This window comes from Pteropus medius, unplaced genomic scaffold (assembly GCF_902729225.1).
Source record: "Pteropus medius unplaced genomic scaffold, Ma_sr-lr_union100, whole genome shotgun sequence".
Lineage (NCBI taxonomy): Eukaryota > Metazoa > Chordata > Mammalia > Chiroptera > Pteropodidae > Pteropus > Pteropus medius.
Genome location: NW_024347790.1, coordinates 1,419,854 through 1,446,393, shown reverse-complemented (window position 1 = coordinate 1,446,393; position 26,540 = coordinate 1,419,854). Strand labels below are relative to the sequence as shown.

The 26,540-nt window shown below is 44.6% G+C and overlaps 1 protein-coding gene and 1 long non-coding RNA gene across 2 annotated transcripts in view; both read left to right on the top strand.

Annotated features, from left to right (window-relative positions):
* FRMD4A (FERM domain containing 4A) overlaps positions 1–26,540 on the top strand; it is a 282,780-nt gene that overhangs the window by 63,421 nt on the left and 192,819 nt on the right. The window lies entirely within an intron of this gene.
* The window catches only part of LOC120614615 (uncharacterized), a 2,503-nt gene continuing 2,043 nt past the window's right edge, over positions 26,081–26,540 (top strand). The window contains exon 1 of the long non-coding RNA XR_005656015.1: positions 26,081–26,226. This is a non-coding gene — a long non-coding RNA (uncharacterized LOC120614615). The remainder of the gene's footprint in view (positions 26,227–26,540) is intronic.

Sequence of the window (26,540 nt, the reverse complement as noted above, 5' to 3'; positions counted from 1 at the left end):
CTGGCCTTGGAGTGATTGAACAAGGCTGAGTTGTAACTCCCAGAAGTTCTGCATCTCCTGCCCAGTGACACTTCTACACGTCCTCAGGGTGGCCTTCAGCCAGGCTCAGAGCTGTGTGAAATCACGGAACAGGCTATTAAGGAGAATCTATAATCTCATTTATCACTGAATGTAAAAGGAAATGAAATGGAACCATTAAAATAAAAAAACCAGCTGCTCATCTTCTAGAAAGTCTTTATTTTTTAATGCCACAGGTTTTTAAATGTAGATCTAGATCATTTGCCTCAGCCCAAGATATAAATGCCAATCCAGATACATGTGCAAATACTTGGAGTTTCATTGATTAGACTTTAGCGTTCAGGATTTTTTTTTTTTTTAACAGAAAAACTCAATTGTGAAATCAACTCAAGATATGTTAAGTATAACCATCTTTTTAATTCCAGCTGAACTTCTATTTTTCAAAGCTAGATCATCGAGCTGTCATTGTAAATCCTAAATACAATTCAGTTAAACTCTGAAAATGAACTCTAAAAGCGATACTAGGAAAATAATCAGTTTTCTTGCTATCACCAGCTTAACTTAACATGGTCCAAAAAGAACTTAACTTTCTTGAACATCCAATACTGCCAACTATTTTAGAATTTAAAGATCTAATTGTGTTCGCTTTCCATAGAAACTACAGTATTCTCTTCTTTACTGACAGTCTCTCCACATATCTAGAATTTACAGAGTCTCTAAATTCATAATCGTGTGAGCCTCACTTTTAAAAGAAGACAGCCTCATAGAAATAACTTACTCTTTTCCCAATCCTTTCATTCTGCAGAGGGTGTTTATTGCCTATTTGGGAGTTATCTTGCTTCTCCTTGTAAGAACTTGTGTCCAGATTAAAAGAAGAAATCAATTGAACCCAACTGAAATTCAAATTTTTTACTTCTTGAGAGGGTGTGAGAAAAATAATAACTGATATAGGATTCAGGAAGCTGTAAAATTCAATCTTCAAGTAGAAATTCGTGGGCAGACATGAATTTAGGATAGGTCTAGTGTTGTGCGTGGTCTGAATATTCGTGTCCATGCAAAATTCATATGTTTAGGAGGTGGGGCCTCTAGGTGGTGATGACGTCACTAGGGTGGAGCCCCCATGAATGGGATTAGCACCCTTATTCAAGGCCCCAGAGAGCTCTCTCACCCTTTCCACTATGTGAGGACACAGAGAGAAACCAGTCATCTGCAGCCTGAAGGAAGAACCTCACCAGAGCCTGACCAGACTGGCACCCTACTCTTAGACTGCCAGGCTTTCAAACTGTAAGAAATGAGTTCCTGTTGTTCCTAAGACACCGAGCCCGCGGTATATGGTTACAGCAGTCTGAACTGACTAAGACATCCAGGTTCTAGGAAGCATTTCCGTGAGGGCAGACTTGGTCTTCTCGAATAGATGATTTTATTTGTTAGGGGAGAGGACGGCGATACGTGGGCTTCATTCTAAATAGAAATCGTAGAGATTTACATTGAACTCTTTGGACCTGGGAAAGCTTAACCGTGCATCTTCCTTGAAAAGGTAGGGGATGTCCGGTAAGTCACAATGAACAGGGACATCCCTGCCCAAAGTGACACTGCGGTGGCTGTTTATTTCTCTGTTGTCAAAAAATCTGGTGCTTGGCGGTGCCTCTGGAGGTCTTTATTCCCTTCGTTCTGTGTATCCCTCGAGCATCTTGTTCTTATTTGTGTGTGTAAGGAAATTGCCTAAGTAGAAGCGGTCACGTGAAAACAGGCATGCTCAAACTTCCCTCTTACTGCTGCCATTAAAGCTGCACCAATGACGCCAGTTGGGGCCCGCGAGGAAATGTTGTGCTTTACGCTAGTGTCTGGGGAAGACGGCATTAAGAATTAACATCCGGGCTTCTAATCACCAGCTTTGACTTCTAAATTGCTGGCTGGTTGTTGGCAATGGGCGTTGTGTTGCTTTTTTTTGCTATGGATTGGAATCGCTTTGGGTATCGCCTTGGCATTAATCAATACCCATTACAAAAGAGAACAGCCTATTACATCATCTTTGGCCCTCCCTTCCCATGCGCCTTCAGGGTTCCAGACAGGACTATTCCCCACAGTAGAAACCTCACATGTCTGAACCCGTCTGGCTGCAAATGACCCCAACAAGGAGCTTTTCACAGACTCTCTAGGGATCTGTGTTCCCAACCCACTAAAGCAGGTTGAGAAACGCTTCCTGATACGCAGCCTGACTTTCTCCTCTGTTCCATTTCTTCACATGACTCTCGGTTAATGCCCAATGCACAAAAGAAAAAACAGGCTAAAATGGAATATATTCCTTCACTACGATTTCCCAATCTCCGTAGCCAAGAATTTCTTCTTTGAACCAGACACTTTCTAAAGGGAAGAAATGCAAAGTTGATTTCCTGGAGCAGCAAATTTTTTACCACGCACTGTATTCAATCAGTCAAATAAATTTACTGATTGGTAACACATAATTATGTAAAGGGAAACTGTATACTAAAAAACCAACAAAGAAACAGAATGAAACCTTTCACTACAATGAAACATTTCATAACGTTACACTGAAAATGGATTTTTAATGAAGAGAGAGGAGCTGACATTAAAGAGCTTGGGCCTTCTCCCTCTGGCACAAATTAACTTTCTTGGAAAAGTGGTCTGAATAAACAAGGGTGGAAAGTGGGAAATGATCAGATGAGTGAGGTCAAATTTTTGCACACAAAAATAAACATATAGTCGGCTTTGGGTTGACTGTAAAAATTGTGATAGAGGAAATCCTTCATATAATGTATGTTTTTCTCCATCTCCCTTGCCCAGTGGTCAAGTTCAAGCCCCATCATTGTTGCAGTGACTGAATATGAATCATGACCAGTAATGTGATTGGTCCCAACTATCCCCATGATCTTTTGAAGTGACCTCAGAGTCACACCTGTTGTGTCACCGGGGAGACATGCAGCCTATAGTAAATGAAGAAATACTCCAGTTGCATTCTCTGTTAAGTCACTCTTTCAAGAAATGTCTGTTGAGAACTCATTCTGTGCCGGATCCTCCTCTAAACACTGGGCATAGAGCAGAGGACACAGCATGCCCATGCCTGCTCGCATGGAAGTTCCATTTTGAGAGGACCTGGGGAGACAGAGAATAAACAAATCTGCATTCTGTTGGATAATGGCCAATGCCATAAAGAGCATCAAGCATTCAGGCGGGTGGAGAGTGAAGGTATGAGAAAGGGCCTTGTTTAGACTGGGTGATCAGGGAAGGCTTCTCTTTGAGAGAAGTCCTATATGAATCCAGAGACTGTAGCTGGGGGAAGAGAGTAACAGGCAGAAGAAACAGCAAGGGTGGTGGCCTAGGAGTAGGAGCATGGCTTGTCTGGTGACCGGAAGGAAAGGAGGCAGAGGGAGAGGAAGTGGGAGGAAAAGCATATAGAGAAGGGATTTCAACTTTGCTTTTTTTTTTTTAATTAGATGGGGAGCCTTGGAGGAATTTGAGCTGTGGCATAGTGTGATCTGGCTTATGGTTTTAAAGGATTGCTCTGGACAATATACTCTGAGAGGCCAGGCCCTACAGCCCATATTTGTTTTCGTCATCCCCTGACTGGCCAGCATAGGATGCACGTTCGTGAGACCTGCAAATAATACAGACGGGGGGCGGGGAACACTGAAGATCTAAAAAGGTTTCTTCTTACCTTTTAAAACCCAACTGAATAGCAGCCTCCACTGGGAAGCCTTCCCTACCCTCATCCCAGCCATGTCCCACTCCCTCCCGATGGTTAGACACCCTGAGGTGACACTCCCTAATGCCGATACTTCCTTCGGTCACGATGTCCCTCTGTGACCTGTGGGATTGGCGTTCTCTCTTCCCTTCAACTCTGAGCCATTCTTAACAGGATGGTAGCTTCCTCAGACTCCAGTAATTGTCAGCAATAAATAGACTGCATTCAAACATTCCCCCATCCCCCAGGGCTGGCACACAATAGGGGTTGAATGAAGTTTCTTTGAGTCAGTGAATTCTTTAGCAATCTGTTAGGACCAATGAGAGCCAGTAAGGTGAAATATATTACAAATCAACTGTCTGTATATAAGATAAGGCCCACCTTTCCAGTGGTTTAGGTTAAAAACAAATCTGATATTCATCAGACCTTGAACTTAGTATGAAGGATCCTTGTGATATAGCTGCTTTAAAAAAATAAATAAATAAGTTGATGAAGTCTTATGGTCAAAGCAAGTTGGGCCATTTGCTGATCAGATCAAAAGCACTACATGGAACAGATAATGTACTAACACACCTGGTTTGGTTGTGTGTGTGTGTGTGTGTGTGTGTGTGTGTGTGTGTGTGTCTGTGTGTGTGCGCGCACACGTGCGTGTGCATGTGCGAACAGAAACAACACGATCTTCTATTTCATCAGAAAAAGGGCCCAGCCAGCAGAGCCTAAACCTGAAGCGTGATACCTGATACCTGTAGGTTGGAAGCAGAGAAGTCCACACGCAGGAACACCTGCCTATGTCGTGTTTCTTGACATTTTCACTTGGCCTTGGGTTTGCTAACACTTGAAGATGTACCCTGTGGATTCCCCTGAGATGAAGGGGAAGACCCGGTTTAGTTAAATATCACCTTCGTGGAAACGTGTGGAAGCTTCTACAATTCAAACAGACGTTTCTGATAAAATTGTACCCTGGAAAGCCTCACTCGCATAGACTTCCCAGTCTGGGGGCTTCCACCACGGTATTTATTTTTTTGTCCAAGGTGTTCATGTCTTGTTATTTCTTTCGAGAAAATACTTGATTACTCTAGGTTATCATTATAGATGGAATGCAATTTTTTTTTCATCTCATTTTCTCACTTCTTACAAGCATAGCTTAACCAAAGAATGAACTACTCACAGTTGGTTGTAATGCTGAATAGCAAATCAGTCCCACTATTTGAATGCAGTCTATTTATTGCTGACAATTACTGGAGTCTGAAGAAGTCATAAATAGACAGACATGGCAGAAATAGTCCACATTTCTGTCATAGGCCTCATTGTAATGATTCAGCTCTACTAACTGTGTCTGAGAGAGAGTGAAAGAGAGAGAAATTACAAAGCACAGAACTTGGTTTCTAAAAAATTTTTAACTGGCATCATATGATTCTAATTGTATCTCATATTTTGGCTTTTCTAGTCAGAAGCCATGTGATGTTATCATTAGAATAATAGAAGAATTTTACTTACTACTTTAAGTCAAGCTTTGGGGAGAATGAGAGCTTTTAATTTGTAGAGCAGAGTCTACTTATCTTATAGATAGAAATCAATCTTCTCTAATACTGCAAAATAAACTATCTCTCTGCTCCTTGTACTGACTTCTACGTGGCATTAAGCAAGTCGCTTAACCTCTTCTATAAGAGGGGTCTCCAACCCCCAGACCGTGGACCAGTACCGGTCCATGGCCTATTAGGAACTGGGCCGCACAGCAGGAGGTGAGCAGCGGGCAAGCGAATGAAGCTCTGTCTTTATTTGCTCTGCTCCCCAGCGCTAGCGTCACCGCCTCAGCTCCAGCTCAGATCCACAGGCATTAGATTGTCACTGGTGCTCAAAAGGTTGGGGACCGCTGTTACATAAAAGAAAGGAATTGGACCACATATTCTCAAACAAATTTTCCGATTCTGTAAAACTCTTTAATCTTTTTCATAGTACATGTATTGACATTGATCTTAATGACCACTGCCCACCTGCTTACTTTCACGGCACCTTAGCTTCTGATTCTTCACTGCAGATCACCAATATCAGGAACAGACAGATAGACAGATAGATGGATGAACTGTCACTGTCTTAGTCAACGTGGGCTGCTATAAAAAAAAAATGCCACAGACTGGGTGGATTCAGCAGCAGGCATTTCTTTCTTCAAGTTCTGGAGTCTGGAAAGGCCGAGACCAAGGTGCTGGCTGACTTGGTTCCTGGTAAGGGCTCCCCTCCTGGCTTGTGGATGGCCACCTTCTCATGTCCTCATGTGCCAGAGAGAGGAAGCTCTGGTCTCTTCCTCTTCCTATAAAGACACTAATCCCATCATGGGGGCCCTGCCCTCATGACCTCAGCTAAACCCAGTCACCTCCCTAAGGCTTCACCTCTTAATACCATCACATTAGGGGTTGGGGATTCAAGATATGAATTTGGGGTGGGGCAGGGGGATACAGTTCAGTCTATATCAGTCACCATATAAAATTTCTAAATTCTCAACACCTAAGGAGGCAAAGGTTGTCATGGAAAACAACGTAGAATAATGTTACGGCACTGGAACCCCACTGAGTCTGAACTTCACTTCTGCCACTTGCTAATTCTGAGACTCTGTCCTCTATCTGTGAAATGGGGTGTTGCAAAGATTAAGCAAATTAAGAGAGCTAAAGTGCTGGGTGGGGTGCATGACACACAGGAAGAATTTGTTAAATGTTCATTACTGATCTACTACTGAAGCACCTGTACATAACCCCTCCCATACTAAGAGCTGCAGGAAGATCAAAAAGATAAATAAGGACAAAGCATTGAACAGAAAAGTTGGCTCCCAGGCCCAAATAAACGTGGTCTTAAAATTTTGAAATAATAATGAAGATCACCAGACAGAACCTCATGTTTAATTTCTGACCTCCTGGCACTGTCAGGGAAATACTCTTTAGTGAGGTTAGAGTGATTTCCCAAAACACGTCTACGCTATTAGAATTCACATTCTGAGCATGTGCCCAATTTCGGATGCAACCAAAGGATCTATTGTATGATAGGTTCTTACCTCTTAAAAGAATTCCTATCATCGCCTTCAAAGCCTGCATTGTGGCTGAACGGTTTTAATATACTCTCTAAGTAATGGGGTAGGAGTGGATGGGGATGGGCTTCATGTGAGGGAGGCATCGCAGGTGTTCTGTTAAAAAACATCATCTCAGCCCTGAAGACAGGGCTGCAGCAGTGCCCTAACCAGGCTAAACGTTTGAAGGGAAAGGACGGCATTGAGTCAGTAACCATATCGTTTTGTTTCCTTCAGAAAATGCCTAGATGTGAGAGGCATGCTCAAAGGTCTGACTTTTTTTTCTTCATCTACTTGGTTTCGTGAAGGTTGGGTGCAACTCTGTGCCTGCTTACCACTTAAAGGCTTTCTTCACTTTAAGTAGACTCTTGACTCCTTTGAAAATCCTGTTCCTCTTTGGATAGGGAAGAGAGATTTGGAACTGTGGAGGGAGAGTTTCCGGCATTTCCGTCGGCTTCTCTATTGTGTCACATAAACCGGGTCAGATGCCATGCAGGGGCATAGTTTCAATACAAAGTTTTTTTAAAAGTTCTTAAGATTTCAAAACGGGTATCCTTCCACTTAATTTCTACTTTATAATTTATGGGTGGGTGCTTGTGGCGGGGGGTATCTATATGTCATGGTGAAGCATTTTCTATACTCTAAGTCATCAGATGTTCTTCTTTGAGATATGAGCACCGCAAACATATTTCTAAAGGTTCTGAGCTATTTCCACATTTTCTTTTACTCTTGGACTCTTCCTTTCAAACTGTCCATGCTGTGACTGCCCAGAAGTAAAGTGGGCACATCATTAGAAAATACAGGCGTCTGGTTACTTATTAACTCATTAGTACAATGATGAATGAACAGCTCCAGAGCAAAACAATACCCAACTTCAGTAAGAACAAAGTCCCAGACAACTGGCTCATTTCGAAGTCATTACATTAGAACAAGGATTTTCTTTTTTAACCGTCTATGCTAGAGGACTTTTTTGCACATCAACTGTACTCATTAATGGTATCTTTTAAAGTCACATATCTATGGTAATTGCAACTGTTTTAGAAGCAAGTGTGGAGGAAACCAGAGAATACAGTATCTTTCCCTCAGCATCCAACCAGATGTCACTTGGGAATGGAGACAAAATTTTTAAATGTGAAAAGAAGCCACCCAAAGCAAAGATGTCTATATATGGGTTGCAAAGACAGCAGATAGAATGATCCCTGGGAATTAAGGGGACACATGTCATTCAAATACGTATTTGAAACCGTTTTCTCTTTACAAAGCCCATTTTGCTTTCTTTTACAATACTTTTGATTGATATCATGACCCATACTTAGCATAGGTCATTCACTGCCTAACTCAGAGCTTTCCGTATAGCAGATACTCAATAAACACCACTTAAGGGGATAAATAAATAGATGGATAAACTGCTCTCAAATCCTACTTCCAAAGCCCAAGTTCCTAAAGCTATGATTTTGTGACTGCTTATTCACGATATGAGAGGTGGGGGCTGGGATGTGGGTTATTTAGACTAGAAATATCTTTTGGCATGCATTCATTCAACTAGAATTTATTGAGCCTAGATTGTGTCAGGCACTGTTCAAGGCTTTGGGATGCAACAGAGAACAAAGCAGAGGAAAACCATACCTTCATGGAAATCCCAGCCTAATATGGGGAAACGAGACAATGGACAGATAACTAAAACATACTATTTTAAGAAATAACAAGGACAAAGGAGAAAAACAAATCGGTAATGGGAAGGAGAGCATTTTGGGGTAATTTTAATTGAGGGATCTCCTTAATAGCTGGTCAGCTGAATTCTCCCCGTTAGAAAGACTCTGCAGACTAAAGTGACAGTGATCACTATGCAGAGGGTTTTAGAGCTCAGTGTGCATGCTCGCACGTCCCCTCATCCGAGCCTCTCTGCAGCCTTGGGAGGCCTCCGTAGTCCCCATTGTATTGATGATAAGACTGAGGGTCAGAAACTGGTTAAACAGTTTGGCCACAGCCAGACAGCCACTGAGAGGTGGCACCGGGAGCGGACCCAGGTCTCTTGTCCCTGCTGACTCGTAATGTGAAGAGTGTCCATCTATGTCACTCCTGCCAGCAGGAGGAGAGGAAGCCTGTGATAGCGTGTGTGTGTGTGTGTGTGTGTTGCTCAGAGTTGCCATTTCATGGCATTTGGTATTTATAGATTGTGGGGTTTCTTTTCTCCCCACGGGGAATAAAATACAAGATGTGTTTATTATTCAATAAAATCTGTGAGGAGTATTAATATAGGACAAGAGAAAATAATTGGATAAAACTGAAGACTCTCCCAACAATCTGGGCATAACCCTCCACGTGCATCTGTACTTACAAGTCTCGAGCACCAGCTAGGAGCCGCTGTCTCTGCCACATTTGCTGCTGCATACATTTGTCATCGGGGCCATCACCTGACCTGACTCATTATTAATCCAACTGAAGCCACCTCTTGGCGATGAGCATCTTTGTCAGAGAGTACAACATAACCCTGCTATACAGAATTGATTTCTTTTAAAAATTTAATTCATAATTTAAGTTTTGGGAGCCAAAGCTTCAGTAGACCCACAAAAAAATATTCTTTTCCTACTTAGAAGCATCCAGAATAAAACCTCAAAGCAAATTTGTCAAACATAAAGCTTTCATTTAATGCTCTCGACCTCAGTTTATGTAAAAGTCGTAAGATTATGGCCGGTTTGTTGTAGAAAATGACTAGAGTAGTTTCCTTCATCCCCTAAAAACAAGAAAAAAGAAACGAACAAAAATAATTAACAAATATTTACTGGAAACCTGACATGGCTTTAGTAAGGTGCCGACTGAAATCTAGAGGAAAGCGTAGACTCAGGAAGCAGACACAGAGAGGTCTGACCTCCAGTTCTACTGCTCACTGAGTGGCTTGGGAGAGTTGCTGGGCCTCTGAGCCTTAGGTCTCTCTTCCATAATGTAGGCACAATACTCTGAAATGCTATTAAAGGGACTAAATGAAATACAAACTGTTAAGTGTCTGGCACACAGTGAATGGCACTGCTATGAGGTCAGTGTCAATGACGTACCTGTCGGACTTCCCTCCAGGACAGTGGAACCTTGGCTTGGGCTACTATCCCCCACATCTGGAGGTGGGTGGGCAGGGCTGAACCCCAAGAGCAGATGTGAGGCCCAAAACTAGATGAAGGAAGCCCCAGGAAGTGAGGGACTCCCCAGAAGACCCGGGAGGAAGGCAGCAAAACCAGAATGAGAAGAGCACAGCGGTGGCCAGGCAGACTAGAGTGGACGGTTCAGGTGACAGAGCTGAGACCGGCTTCCTGAAACAGTCCACAGAGGAGGGAGGATGGGACGGAACCTTCTGAAGGACACCGGGGCCAGACCGGGTCAGGCAGTCATAGAGGGCGCAGGGTTTAATAAATAAGAAGCAGGCTTCTATCTTGCAGAGATTTGCATTTTTAATTTCCCTGCAGTCAGCACCAGTCCAGATAACACTTCCTTCTCAAATCCGAGCCTTCTGTGCCGGTTAACGTTGGACAATGTCGTGTTTGTCCTCTGAGTGTAAATTACTAGTGCTGGGAGCCTCCCTCCATGCCTGAGCTGCCCACCCAGTCAGAGGAACCTCAGGGTCTGGAGCCCAACCGCCCACTCAGGCCAGGGGTTCCCACCACTGCACGATCACAGGTGATGCCCGGCCTGTGCAGGGACACTCCTGGTGGCAGGATACCCACCCTCTACATCACAAGGAAGCCACCCCGTCAGTTAGCAGCTCTGAGTTATGCAGAGCCCTCTGCACAGTCACCGTGAAGTCTGCACTTGATCAAGCCCCTGGTGTGGCCCTCGTCCCCCACCAGCACTGATGGCCCCTAAACTCCCTGAGCACAGCTCTGCGGACTAAACAACGCCCTTCCCTTCAACCACTGACGGTGGCCTTGAATGCTTCCCCGTCCTAATTGCTCTCAACTTGACATAGCTAAACTTGCAAACATTCATCTTAAAATGTAGCCCATGGAACTGAACACAGTAATTCATACGTGTTCTCCATCCATTGGTCCTGTGAAAGCCCTGTCGAGAACATTGTGATTTATTTTCTATGCTAATAGTGTGCTAGCTTTGGGGAGCCACTGTGTGACCCTTTAGGCTCTGATTAAGCTTCCTGCCAATAAAAATCAGGATAAATATTTTATAATACTAACTACTTTTTTCATCCTACGTATGTGTACTAGGCTTGGTGAAATCTACATTTCTCATCATTAGATCCATCATTCTCTCTTATTGGACATTTTTGAATACTGCTTTTCAGCTCTTTTTATGTTTTGTTCATTTTAAAAATTTGATAAGAATTCTTCATAATTCAGCCAAGGCATTAATAAAAATAGCTACCCATTCATAACCAAGGCCCTGTGATACTGAATTCCTTTTGATGGCTGAATAATATTCCATCGTATGGATATACCACATTCTATTTATCCATTCATCAGTCTAAAGGACATTTAAGTTGTTTCCATTTCTGCCTGTTATGACTAATGTTGCTATGTACATTCATATACAAGTTTTTGTGTGCTGTGTTTTCATTTCTCTGGGGTATATACCTAGGAGTGGGTCCTTTGGTCACTCTGTGTTTAACAGGTTGAGGATCTGCCAGACTATTTTCCAAAGGAGGCACCGCATTGTGCATTCCCACCAGCAATGTATGAGGACCTGATTTCTCCCCTCTTCACCAACACCTGTTATTGTGGGATGCTTCTTTTTAGTCTCATTGTTTATCTTACATTCCTCATAAATTATGCATTCTTTGCCATTATATAAAGAATCCATTTGTTGAATTTAAATTATTTACCATCAGGGATAAAAGGGAAAACTAGAAATAGGAAGCATTTGGATTGTGCCGTTCGTTTCGTAAAACTGAGCTGCATCGAAGAAAGCTAAAGCTGTCATTTTCAGTGTCCAGAGAGCTGCTTTTCTCTGTTTTGGTGCCTCAGCATTTTAAGAACCAGGATGCCCATAAATATGTGGGTAGAGAGAGCAACATTTCTCTCCCTGCTTTACATGCTGTGCCAGCATAATCGCTAGGGACTCCCTGGGATGCTACCAAACTGTGGAGCATTTTTAGGCTTCTGCAGATGGAAATGTCAAAAACTGCATCTTCTTATATATGATGAACTAAAAGCGTCTCTGGTCCATTAATCAATCACTTTTCTATTTGGGGGAATCTGACACTCGTTCAATGACGTAAGATGACCGAGGGTATTTTTCTTTATTTTGTCCCCGATATGATGTTTTCCATAACACGAAATGAACTTAGAGTCACAAAAGACTTACTGTTCCCCATCGACTCTCTGCATTCATTTGCAGAACTTTCTTTTTATAGAAGTGATCTTCCCACATGCCGGGAGAAAGCGTTCATAGCTTTGCTTAACAGTGGTTAACTGTGAAAGTTGAGCCTTGAGAAAAACTCCGTGAACCACTCTTCATCGTTATTAACTTTATTTATTTGGGTTTTTAAACGTTGTAGTCTGCGTTTTTGTTCATTTGTTTTTCATTTGCTTTCCACGAATAAAACTAACAATTCACCTCTGAGTTCGAAAACTCCAGCCAGCATCTTCCCCCAGCTGAGGGAAAAGGATATGATCAGAATGCTATTTTCAAAAAGGTCAAGCTTCGGAAGCCCTTTTCATTTTCTTACAAATTTCCTTAAAAAGACAAGATTTCAAATCACTAGATTTTTGTCAGGAAGCTCCCCAAAGCAAGGAGTTTCTGATGAACAATGAGTAAGATAGGATGTTCTTGGTGACTGCTGGTACATGCACAGGGTGAAATGGTGTGACGCAGCTGAGCGTCTGTCACACACGGGTGCCCAGCCGTGTCCACGACTGTTTATCGGTTCCTGTTGCTATTGTGCTCATTCACATATTTTGTTGAAAAAAATTACTAGTTATTTTACCATCAAGCCCTTTGCAAATCAGGATATATTCATCAATTTCATCAGTACCGATAGAGCAAAAGACAGGGAAATGAAGAAATTAACAGCTCAGCTTTCTGTAGGGTGAACAACCAAGTTAGCCCCCATAGCAGTTAACCGGTGCCGTGTAACAAATTATCACAAAACAACCAGCGTTTATTCAGGTCCTGATTGTGTATGTCAGCAACTCAGACCGGGCTCAGCCGGGCAGATGTCCTGCTTCCTTCACGCATCTGTGGTCAGCTGCAAGTCAAGCAGGCAGCTTCGCTGACGTTGGCTGAGCTCCTTGGCCTCTCTGGGACCTCAGACGGGACAGTAAGCTCAGTTTGGTCTACTTGGTCTCTCATCTTCCAGCTGGCTAGCCCAGGCTTTTTCTATGGCACCTAGGTAGTGGCCTGGACACAGGGAGCAGAGATTGTGGTCCTTTTTGCAATAGATCACAACCTATTTTATGATTGTGCAAGAATGCGCTAAGAACATATTAAAATGTGTCATTTTGTTGTATACTTGGATCACATAGCTTTTTTTTACATGTAGCTTAACTTGACCTTTTGGATCTGAAAGAGGTCAACTGTGCCTGTAACAAAGGACTCTGTCAAATTTTCTCTTTTGCTGTGAGTTTCGTGTTTCCGACGATTCTGAATCTGATCTTAACGTGCCATGCCATTTTTTACGTGTTTTCATTTTCTGGCCCTCAACCAAGACTTCCTTCTTTTTAGTTGAAAAAAATAATAATAAGGCAATTTTTCTGCAAAATCAGTAAGATGGCCTTTACCATGTCACTACAATAGTGATGGGTTTGTGTAATTTTTGTTTGTTTTCTTACACAAGAGAAACCATGGCTCGGGATTGTTTGCACTTCCATAATAATTAACCCATCTTTTAAACAAGCACCCAAGAATACCTGACACCTTTTGGATTAACATTTACTCATTATTATGCATTCACTAGTGGGTATCTTATGTTTTCATGAGAGTTTCAACTGTTGCTACAAAAACTTCTTAGATTTTCAAAGGGAAAGAAAGAAAGGCATTGTGGATGTGGGGAAATTGGGGCTTTCACACATTGCCAACGGGAATGGAAATTACTTCAATCACTTTGAACAGCAAATTGGCAATACCTAGTAAAGACACACATCTACAAAAGCAACTCCATTTCCAAGTGTTCATCTTAGAGAAATTCTCAGGTGTGTACTAAGGAGACATCTTCAAAGATAATCTTTGCATTCTTTCAATTATTCATTCAGCAAATATTTATCGAGCATGCACTATGTCTCAAATATTATTTCAGGTATTACTGTATAGCAAGGGACAGAACAAACAACAATTCTGCCTTCAAGGAGCTTACTTTCTAGAGGAGAATGACAGAAAATAAGCAAAATAAATAAAGAAAATATATGGCAGGTAAATTGGTGATTATTGCTATGAAGAAAAATAAAACAGAAAGAATACATATTATTGGGGAGGGGATTAAAAACTTTAGTGGGAGGGACAAGGGACAGCCTCATTGAGAATGTGTCAGTTTAGGGTTACTAGATTTAGCAAATAAAAATAGAAGACAGCCACTCAAATTTTAATTTTGGATAATCGGTGAATTTGTTTTAAGTATAAGCACGTTCCATGCCATACTTGAGACATCCTTATACTACACATTTACTCATTGTTTATCTGAAACACAAATTTAACTGGACATCCTATATTTATCTGGCAATCTTAGTGACAATTGAGTGAAAACTTCAATAAGGAAACAGATTAAGTAGAAATTAGAAGAACGTTGTCGAATGAATGAAAAACTAGGCAGCCAGAGGAAACAGGAAGAGCAAAGGCCCGGGCCAACTGTAGTTGTGAAGACTTAGAAGCACCTTGTCTGGCAGTGGGCGAATGGACAAATGAGACAAGTCAGACAGAGAAAGACAAGTGCTGCGTGATATCACTCGTAGGTGGAATCTGATGACGCCAAAGTCGTAAAAACAGAAAGTGCAATGGTGGTCACCAGGGGCTGTGGGGGTGTGAGAATCGGGGCGATGTTTTTAAGGGGACAAACTCACAACCAGTAGATAAATACGACCTGCAGATCTAATGCTGAACATAGTGACCACAGCAACCATACTGGGTTATAAACTTCGGAGTTGCTAAGAGACCACATCACCGCTGTTCTCAACATAAAAAAGAAGTAACGATTATGCGACTTGACACAGGTGTTGCAGTAGTAGTCATATTGCAGTGTACAAATGTATCCAACCAACACATTATACCCCTTATATGTACAGTGTTATATGTAGATTACATCTCAATTTTAAAAAATAAGGTAAATAAGGCAAGGTATTCAGTTTTAATGGTAGTTATCTAGCAGTCTGGTATGTTTTCCATACTTTTATGGATGCTTATAATGTTTCATTTTTTAAAATACCTTTTAAAGAAGGACATCAACATTTTAAATTAAATAATTTTGTAGTAAGAGGAATGCTGAACAAACATAAAAGGCAGGCTCATTTTCTACTTCCCTCTACAGACTTTTTCTTATAGAAAATGGAATTTACTTTAGACTCCTAAGCAACGGACTAAAACTCTGGGGCTCTGCATTACCTTCATCAGTGCTGGCGCTGACTTGCTGAGTGATCTAGGGCTGGAAGCGTCTGAGCAGGCAGAGGAACCAGAAGTTCACATGTAGGTGTGGATATGCTCGCATGTGACAATGAGACAGAGTGACCCTTTAGGGGTAGATGATGTGACTGGTCATCATTCTCAGTAGCATCCATTTAAAGCACGAGCGAAGTGTGGGCTCCTTAAATGCATCTGAAGCCCTTTTAAGTGAATCAGAGATGAGCAGATTGAACACTGTACAAGGAGAAGGCACTCAGAGGGACAGGCTGGAATTTGAGACACAATTGTTTAGGACAAGGATAGTTCCTATGATTTACTTACAGGGCTTGGCTCACCTGGATCTCATTAAAACTTACAGCACTTAGGTACAGGGCTTAAAGCAAGAACCAACATCTACTGTGGTAGGCAAGAGGGTATCTTGCATAGGCAAAAGCTGCCAGATTTTATGCCTTTAGTTGATACAGATAATGCAAATAAGAATATTAATAGTATATGTTTTATTAAACACATGCTCTGTGCCCAAAACTCCATGTACATTCTGCAATGCCAGCCTCACAGCCACCTTATGAGTAGGAAACTGGGGCTGAGAGAAGTTAAGAACTTATTAGCCTACAGTTACACAACTAGTGAGTTGTTGACCTGTGATTCAAACCCAGGCAGTGTGGTGCCATAGATTGCTCACTGCTACAATTATTTTCTCAGCCTCTTTGGGCAGGAAAGTGGATGAGAACACTTGTTTCAGCTTGCCATGTAGACAGATTAGGAAGGCCCTGCACAAAGTCTCAGATTGACCCTTTCAAAGTCCTCCAGGGCTGAAGGACAGCACCCGAGACGTGCCTGTGCTAGCCACAAGGATTACGGTGAAAATAGAGAGACTCTTCAAATAACCAATATAAAAGTACAACCAAGGCGTGTGCCAGGTTGGCCAATGGGGGCCAGCAATGACTCCACAATGCCCTATCGTAGGACTTGGCCCCACCAGAGAATACCTCCATGTGTCTGCAGATCTGGGCTTGGGCTGGGGATGATTTTGATGACCAGGGCAGCTGGCCTCAGAATAAATGTCACCTAGATGGCTATTACCTTTGGTGCTTTCTGCTTCCCATTCCTTCCTCCACCAGAAGCCAGTCATGAAACTCTTCTCACTGTGAGCCCTTAGTTGATAGATTTCTGCGTTCGCTCAAAATCAAGTCTCGGTGGAAAGAACACAGTTTGGAAGACTCAGAGGCAAATTTAGATTCAGATCTGCCTCTCTCTGGTTGTGGACTTTTAGCGAGTTACTTAATGTGTCTGGGCCTCAATTTCTGGATCTAGACAATGGGAATTAAGATAGTCGTACGTTTCTACCTGGGGATACGTTCTATGAAATGCCTCGTTAAGTGATCTCACCATTACGTGAACATCACTCAGTGCACTTACACAAACCTCGATAGTATAGCCTACCACACACCCGGGCCATGTGGTACACATGACTGTCTTTGACCAAAACATCGGCATGCAGCACATAACTGTAATACCTACCTTGCAGCATTGCTGCAAAGATTATAGCTAATGCACGTAATGTGCCTGGCGCCACTCAATAAATAATAGCTGCTATTATTATTTATTATCTGGTCACAGTGTAGGTTATAACTATTTTGAAGGGCAAATCTCCTTTATAAAGCGCACAAGAGGCTTTCCCTGCAGATTCGAAAGCTACTTTCCTTTCTCTCCGCTGATATATCTATCGCCTCTTCCACCAAGAACTCAAGACCGAAACGGTCCCCAGGCATCCAGGTTTCTGCTTAGGCTCAACTGTGCAGACCACTGTTTATTTGCTTTCTTGTGGACTTTTGAGAGAGTGAAGAAGCTAGTTAGGTAAGAAAGAGACCGTGAAGTTCTCCCTAAGACCATACTAGAGAAGTGAAAAGAACATAAATGAAGGAAGCACCTTAGCTTTCTGAAAGCAATCGAAACGATTGAGAGTTCACGAGGCGGTGACTAAGAGGAGAGGCGCAAGGCAAGGGCGTCCGTCTCAAGACAGAGGGTACACCTGCCGGATCGCTAAGTGCTTTCGCCAGGCCTCAGCGAGTGCTTTTAGGGATCTCCGGAACATACTACGGGGCTATGACGCTCGCTCTGCAGCGCCACGGCTGAGCCCAGCTCACTCCGGAGGCAGAGCTCCTCGCAGTCTCAGATGTGGACTGTGACCCAGGCCGCCTTTATGAAGACAATTCCAAGGCATTGCGTAGAAACACGGGTCGCGCACTGCTCTCCTCCATCACAGATGCTGCTCCTGCTTCTATGAGCTGGATGGATTTAATTATAAACATCTATTGGGTAATTATCACAACGCTTGGCCCAAAGAAAGCGGTAAAGCAAAATCATGTACAGATTAACAAATTCCGAGGACTTAGAATAAGATAAAAATCTTCAAATAAAAACGAGCCAAGCATTGCCATGACTTCTACCCATGAGGAATCCCCAACACAGTGAGGAACAGGAACACATGCAGAAATGGTCATAATGAAGTGCCGTGCGTAGAGTACGCACAGGTTATTTGAGATGCTGGAACCGGGAACCATGGGAAGGTGTCCAGGAGCATGAGTGAGGAGCCTGAGCGGGGTTAGCCAGGTGGAAGGGCAGGGAGGGAGGCTTCTGCCCGGAGATACAGTGAGAGCAGAAGCAAGAAGCAGCAAGGACTTGCATGGGCTTCTCACTGCTGGTTAGTGACGTGCTGGCTGAGAAATGTGCGTGATGAGGCTGGACGGGCAGGAGGGCCCTGTTTATAACAGGTCGTGAGCAAAAGGAGGACAGAGACCGTGCAGAGGCCGTTCCCGGCCACGTCCCTGCCCCAACCAGTGCCCACTGATGAATACCTGCCCAGGACCTTAGGCTTTGCCTCAGGTGCAAGATGAGGTTTTTTTTCCCCAGAATGGAGCAACGGGGTTTTTGATACGTAAGCAACGAGTTAGGAAGGATCTCCGACAGACTTACATTCTTAAAACTCACAATTCCACATGTGAGGATGTTCATCCATTCATTTTGTTTATCCTTTTCATGAATATTTATTGAACGTTCCATATATGCCAGGGACTATTCTAGGCTCAGGAGAGTCAGCATTAAACAAAAACAGACATAAATCCCTGCTCTCATGGGAGGGACAGATAATACATAAACACATAAGTAAATAAGTCCTACAGTCTGTCAGAAGGTGATAAAGACAATAGAGAAAAATAGAACAGGGGAGGGTCTAGGGAGAGGGCAGCCACCGGAGGGTGAGCAGGAGGAGTAGCTATTTTTAAAGAGAAATGGTCATAGATGGCTGTGATTTCCAGCATTTAAAAACGGAGTGGCAACTATGGAAAAAATAAAAATTAAAAATAAAACTTCCCTCCATTCCCCTCTGCTAAAAAAAAATAATAAGAATAAAAGAGAGATGGTCAGAAAAGATCTTACTAGTAAAGTGACATTGGAACAGGGAGCTGAAAAGGTGCAGGCTTGATTCTTGCTGGTACCTGGAGCTAGAGTGAGCCTGCGCAGCTGAGAACAGAGCAGGGAGGCCAGGGGGCCTGGAGCAAAGTGAGGGCCTCAGTGGTAGAATAGAGGGTCCTCACTGGCCAGCAGCAGCAGCAGCAGCATCACTTGAACTTGTTAGAAATGAAAACTCTTACACTCCCGCCCCAGAGCTATGAATCAGAAGCTCTGAGGGGCATGGGATGGTGAGCCCCAGAACCTGTTTTGACAGCCTTCTAGTCAATCCTGATTCTGGCTTACATCTGGGAACTACGGCTGCCCTAGAGCTAGGTCCCAAGAGCTCCTTTCCCTCGACAGCATCTTTCCCAGACAACCTCATCAATTTCCATAGGTTTAAATGCCCTGGATGTATAGTGTCGAAGAGGTGGAAGTTTTTCTCTGCCCTTCTTGGTTCTTCAGGCTGGTCTAAGAATTAAATCGACATGAGACAGAGTAGCAGGAGAAAAAATCAAATTTAATTACACACGTACATAAGGAGGTCTCATAGAAAGGAGGACTTAAAGAAAATGACTGAAGGAAGCAACTTTTATACTTTTTAGGAAAAGAAACAATAAATGTGTATTTGATGGGGCAACGAAATTTAGGTTTGGGTGCTTAATTAGTAAGGAATCTAAGTAGGGTTTCGGCTTAGGACGGTAAATTAGTAAAAGGTAACAAGGTTTGTTATTCAGGCTTCTCAACCTTGAAGGCTCCATCTCTGATGAAAACGATATCTCTCTTTCTTCCTGGTGCAGGGAGTGTCCCTCTCACATGAGAGATTTATTTCCTGCTCTCACAGGGATGGAGTTCGCTGCTCTTTAAGTTTAATTCAAAATAATCAATATGCCACTTTGGCATATTTGGGAGCGGGCTGCCACTGGGCATCACCAACATTTAAAATGTTCCACCCAGATCTCTCTTCGTGAGTTCTAATCGTGTGTATCCGCAATCCCCATGTCAACAAAGAGCCTAGCCAGCTTCCTGCCCGGTGAAGTCAGACCCCTAGACATGTGCTACACTGAACTAACCTTATTTATAACGTGAATTGTAACGGATTTTTGCCATTACAATTCGGGGTAGGTATGGTTTGTATTTGGTGGCGGGAGAAATCATCGCATCCCAAGCCATCATTCCATGACGGCTTCCCGTCCCATCTCACCTCCAGGAGACTGACTAGCCTTTCCTCCCCGCAGCACAGGGGCCTGTGTGCTGTTTAGTCCCGGGGCTCTCCCTCCCATGCTGACTCACCACCTCCGAGCGTTCCTATTGCTTCCTTGAGGGACTGACCATTTGACGTCACCTGCACAGAAGCCTTCGCACGCTTAGGAATTACAACTGAAAAAGGATAATTTGCTGAATTTTTTTTTCCATTTAATTTCACAACTATTTCTATCTTCGTTCCCTTTTGTAACGAGGGAATGGGCCCACAAATAAATAACAGGTATTGAGTTCCAGCCGAGACACACTGTGCTGGGGCAGGATACAAGGGATGCGATGCCTCCAAACACTAGCCAGTTGGAAGGTTAGATGAGTGAGGATTAATAATGCAAACTCAGAAGTCAGACTGCCTGAGTTAGATAACTGCCTGTTGCCTACTTATCATCTGTAGGACCCGAGCTGGGTTATAAAACCTCTCCCTCCGTCTCCATTCCCTCCCCACTTAATGGGCTTAATAATAGACCAACCTCACAAGGCTGTTGAGAAGAGTAAATGAGTTATTGTATATAAAGCACATGATCAGTGTCTGGCACTTGGTAAATGCCAACTAAGTGTTAATTAGTTATTAATATGTATTTCTATGTAAATAGAAAAGGTTTGGTGAGAGAGCAAACCTACGAACTCGAGTGTGCTTGCCATGTACACTAATTTTATGCTGTGGTACTCACTGTAACTCAGCTGTTCTCAGAGGCTCCAAATTACATAAACAGCTTGTGACGTTTTGACTGATTCTTGTCTGTGTTTCGGAGAGACTTGCCCTGGGTTTTTGTTGCCATTAGTTGAGGTGGTCTAAACCATGATTCTCAACCAGGAAAGAATAATAAGCAATAATCTAATATAATGAGAAAGTAACGAGATTATAAAATATAGCTGTTAAAAAAATGATATTGCTATTTAAAAAAAAATAAGAAGATAAAACACAGCTATTAGATGAGTTCTTCATATACCCCAGGGACCATGGTTTTAAGTACTTACTCTTAGGCCATAAGAGGAGCTCAGATTCTTTCTTCTTGATTGAAGTGGTTCATTCATTATTGACCTTTAATTGACCTGAGAGTAAGAGGAAAAAGGATTGGGTATAAAAATAGAATAGGGTTTACTTAAGACCAGTCAAGCACTTTAACCTGCCCCAAAGGGGTCTTTCTTTATCCTTAAAATCTGGCTGCAGTATAGAAGGAAAAGATGCCAGGATTATCCTCTAGAACGAAAGAAAGTGGCATGGAAATCTATTTCTATTTGGTGCAGGGTAAGAACTAATGTAACCATATAGCTTGCTGTCACCTCCCAGGTACCATGCAACTCCAACTGTGTTTGGATCCATAATTAATAGTTGTATATAAAGTAAGCTGTGGCTCACTGTAATTGCTGATGTACTTCATCTGTATCCTAAGTGGCAGTCAAGCATGGAAGATAATGCTTGGGTCTAAAAGAATGACTCGGTTCCAATGTGATCGCTTAATCTTTTTAAACCCTCAGGTTCCTCACCTGTAGAAAGGTATAAAAACAGTTTCCATCTCATAGGCATCCTGTGATGATCCAAATAACTAACATTTGGAAAGTTTTTAATACTGTGCCCAGTACAGAGTATGTACTCACAATAACGTTAGCTGTCAATTATTATTGGTTGTATGGTTTTGGAAATAATATGTGTTGAATCCACAGTCTTCACAAGGCTGGAGAGATTTTTATCAGGCCCATTTTAAAGGTGATGGAAATGGGTATTAAGAGATTGGTTCAAGGTCACACTGGACCTTCAGAGCAGGAGTCCAGGGCTGCCTGGTGTTATTGGCTGCTAGGAAGGGATTGTGCAGCCCAGACACATCCGTGCTGGCATCTGTCTTCGGTGGCATGAGTGAGAGCCACGTTTCTTCACCAGCAGTGACACTCTGGCAGAGATTCGAGCTCAGGCATCTTCTCCGAATTGCCCCACATCCTGCCCAGAGCTTGTCAGAAAAGCTGTGATTTCAGATCTGAGTTAAGAAGCTGATACTTATTATTATTAGTGAAGTGGGCATAATTTTGCTCTGCAACTTTGAGCACATACACGCGCGCGCGCGAACACACACACACACACACACACACACAAAATCACATTAATTTACTTCTCTAAATCCAATTAAATCTGACTGTAACTTAACTCACCAAAGAGGCAGGAATTCACTCACTTTTTCCTCTCCCCCAACTCACATTGTACTTAAGACAGGAAAGGAGTCTCGTCATCAATCCAGACTAGTTGCCACTGAGACTCTCAGTACCCAAGAACTTGAAGTCCACTTTAAAGCCAAAGACCCCATCCCTCCTGGCTGAACCCCAAGATGCTTTGCCTAAGACACACCTCTTAGAATTCAGTGCCCCTATTCAGTGTCCACATGCTGCCCAATTGGATGACCTCTTGAGGAACTATGCAGACATAGAGTCTGGGCTTCTCCCATCACAGATGTCACCCCTTTCCTTCTTCCGTGGGTGCTGTGGCCTTTCTCCATCCCTTTGACAACCCCCATTCCCAGGCCTGAGTGTTCGATTTTTGAGAGTTCGATTTTTCAAGGCAAAGCTCTCTAATTCTGTGTGAGAGAGGCAAGGGAAGCCCCAGGTATTTGAGTCTCAAAATCCTCTTGCCCTCTGGAAGGGCAAAAGAAAAAGTATTTCTCTTTCTTTCTGAATCTTCACGGGCAGTGAAAGCAAAACACCAAGGCAAATGTCCAGAAACCAGCCTGCTGTGTTTCTCCTTTCCGTTAGACGCTTCAAAAAAGTACCAAACTGGAGCTGAAAATGGAAACACTATATCCTTTCATCACAGCCGCATGTTGGAGCTGGCGGATGGACCAACACTTTGCAAAGATCCTTTGATTGTTTATGCCTTTGCAAGTAACCGCCTGAATTCTCAGTGGTGGAACTGGCAGCTCTTCCCGAGCAGACCATTACAGAATTCTGACTGGCAAAGCTTGTCATCCATCAACTCCAAAGATCACAATGGGTGAAACAGAGAATATATTTCCTTCATATTTTCATTAACTTCTGGATAATTTGAGTTTGAATTTTGTCTCATTCATCAAGGCTTACCGTGGCTTATTTCTGTTAGTACTTAAACGCTTCGAATAAGTTTTTCTTCCCTAAATTTTTATTTATTCTTTGTCTGGGCCCCAAACACAAAAGGCTTAGGGGGTAAAAAGATCCTGTGCCAGGTACTAGTCCAGGTCTCATGGGGAGAGAGAATAAAACACAAAAACCTTTAGAGGACTTACATAGCCAGGCCCTGTTCTGAGTACTTCACATGTATTCCTTAATCTTCATAACAACCCTACGAGGCAGGCAATATTATTTTCCCCATTTCATAAATGAGAAAAGTGAAACAGAGAGGTTAAGAAACTTGCCCAAGGTTGCACAGCTAGCAAGCGGCCAAGGCAAAATTCAAGCCCAGGCTATCTGATATCAGACTGTGCCCTTATCACGGGGCTGTGAATACCAATTGTGGATAAGTGTTACGAAGGAAATAAACAGGATAATGATACAAAGAGTACTAGGAGGAGACCACTTCCCATGTGCTGATCAGGGAAGATTATGAAGGAATCAGCATTTGAGCTAAAACCTAAAGGATGACAAGGTGCCAGCTTTGCAGAGAGCGGGGTTGGGAAGGTGGAAGAGCTTTCAGGCCAGGAGAAACAAGTAAAGCAATAGCCACGAGGGTCGTTCAAGGGCAGAAAGGTGGCCTATGCAGCACAGCATAGAGGAACGGAAAGATTATCACGTGACAAAGATGGAGAGAATGCTTCAAGAGCAATGAGGAGCCATCAACAGTCATTAAGGTGTGCAGTGACATGGTCCCAGTTGTCTCTAAAGTCACTGACTGCTCAGTGACCAGGAGATGAGAGAGGACCTAGAATATAGGGGACTGGGGAGAGGGTGATGGAGCTGGAGGGCAGGGGAGTGAGGAAGACTGTGGTGGGGGTGGGTGGGAGAAGATAAGGCTGGATGCAGAAGGAGGGTCTGGTGCCCAGGAGGTCCTGGCCGTCTAAGGAAGGGTGGACTTGATTCGTAAGAGCCAGGGAAGCCCTGGACGGGTTTAAGCAAAGAAGTTCTAGGATCAGATCTGAGTTTCAGGAGAGTCCCTCCAGCTGGGGTGGAGGATGCGTTTCAGAGACAAGACCGGAGCCCAGTCAGGAGGCTGCTGGAGACACCCTGGTGAAAGGTGATGTGCGAGGAGCAAGGCCAGGCCAGGGGTCACTGGTCTACAGAGATGACCCCGCACCAGGCACTGTTAACAAAAGTGAGACAAGGGGCTGCTGTTAAGGAACGTCCCATAGCTATCGACGAGGAAGGCTTGGTGATAACCTGAATGGAAGCATTGAGTGAGTGGAAGGCAATGAAAGACCCCTGTACTGTCTCTGGTGTGGGGGTTGGGGGATGGATGCTTTGTGGGGAGACAGGGAACCTGGACATAACGATGGGCCAGTGGGACAGGCTCAGTTTAGGCACATCCTGAGAATTCCAGAGGCCACGATAGGAGAGCAGCAGGTGGATGTAGACAGAACCCACTGACCTCTAAGGATGGGAACCAAATATTGGAAGAGAAATGGTAAGTTTGAGCATTTCCTCAAGCACTCCCTGGGGATAGAGAGCATCCATAAAATCATGTTCCCCTGAGGGCCTCAGGACAGCAGGAGATTGGCTTCACTTACATCATGAGAGAAGTAGGCTTTGCACTGGAACAGTCCTAAAGACTCCAAAAAATCCGGCCGCAGCTTCCCATGACTCAGATTGCAAGAATCATGTCACGTCCCCTAGTCACGCCTATGTGATCAGGACAGCTTGAAATAAGATAGGTAGTCCCAAGGCAGGTGTTCGTCCACCTTTTCCTGCAACGCTACCTGTATATGGAGTTTCCCTTTACTGCCTGTGAGACCTCTTAAACTCTCAAAAGTTTTCATCAGAGATCTTCAGAGAATGCACCACCTGTGTCTAGAAATATCAGATGTGGGTCCTAGAGCTACCAGGGTCCCTTTCTGCTGTGGGGACAGGAGAGGCTGTCTCTCCCTTGACGACTGGGTGGGTGGACAGGTGGGTGTTGGGAAGTCCAGCCATGAGTGAGTTTTAGAGAAAGATTTTACCCCTGAGACAAGCCGGCTTTTCCATCTTCACAAAGCGGTGCTCCTATTTCTCTCTTAATGAACCGTGTTTTGACAATTCATGAAAAAAAAATAATATGTGTCTAGGGCAAATTGAGCTCCTGAAGCAATAAACATTTAGACACATCCTGTGAATGGAGGTATTGTTCACGGTAGCGGGGAGTTTCCGAGTTCCTTTCTCCCTTTCGGGAGGAGAGCGGGTCCGCTGGCGTTCCTCCCCCGGGTCTCCTTCCCCCAGCAATTGTGGCGAAGAGATGACAATGGCCTCGCGACGAGGTTATCTCGCAGGACCTTCCATTCCCGGAGAGTCGAGGGGAGATTAAAATTCATGGACACTGGACTAGACCGGGGGACGAGCGCAGCGCCTTCAGCCCAGTCCGGCCAAGGTCGCCTCTCTGCGCCTCACAGAGTGGGTGGCTTTGGGTGGGTTTTGCTGGGGGTGGGGGCGTCGTCTGTTTCAGATTTCCTTCCCTTGCTCCCGCCCAGCCTGTCCAGGTCCGCGACCTCCTTCACGACCTAACTTCGGCCCGACTGCGTGTGCGTGGCCAGCGCGGGGCCACTGGCTTTCCCGGAGCGCGGCGGGCCGAGCGCGCGCGGTGGGCGCTCATTGTTGTCCGGAGCGGGCGGCGCTCGGGGGTCCCCGCGGGACGCGCCGGTGCCCGGCTGCCGCACGACCCCACGGCCCGGGAGGGCGCCCCGGGGTGCGCGGGGGGCGTGGCGCGGAGCCGAGGGGCGGAGGCGCCCGCACCACGCGGCGCGCCGGGCGCGGCGGGCGAGGGGCGGGCCGGCGGCGGGGCGCCCTGGCGCGCGGCCGGGCGCGGCGGGAGAGGCGCGAGCGGGCGATGGGCTGACGGAGGCCGGCGGCGGGCGGCGGGGGCGGCGGGACCGGCGGGCGGGGGCGGCGGGGCGGCCGCGGGCGCCGCGGGGGCGGGCGCGGGGGCGGGGGCGGAGGCGCCGGCTAGGCCACGGGCCTGCGCTCCCGCGGCGGATGGGACACGGGGCCTCGGCGGGTCGGCCGCTGCAAACGTGAAGTTCCTCGGCTCCCCGGGACGCGCCGCAAAGAAAAGGTAATGTGTCTTTGTTTCCCCGCCGCGGTCGCGCGGGGAGGCTATTGATGAGGCTGTACTCCTGGGTCCATTTTTTAATGCTGGGCCGGTGAAAGGGGCATGCCACTTCTTGACGGGGGCGTAGAGTATTCCATGTCGCGGTTGTGACATCTTTTCACTGCAGACCCCACGTGCGGTCCACGCTATGCTCCCTTCTGCAACCTCCCCCCCTCAACACACACACACACACACGCACGCACGCACGCACACACTTTCCTGTGGCACTGAACTCTGAATTTACCCGCGGAGAAAGGGAAGGGCATTGCCGCAGGCAG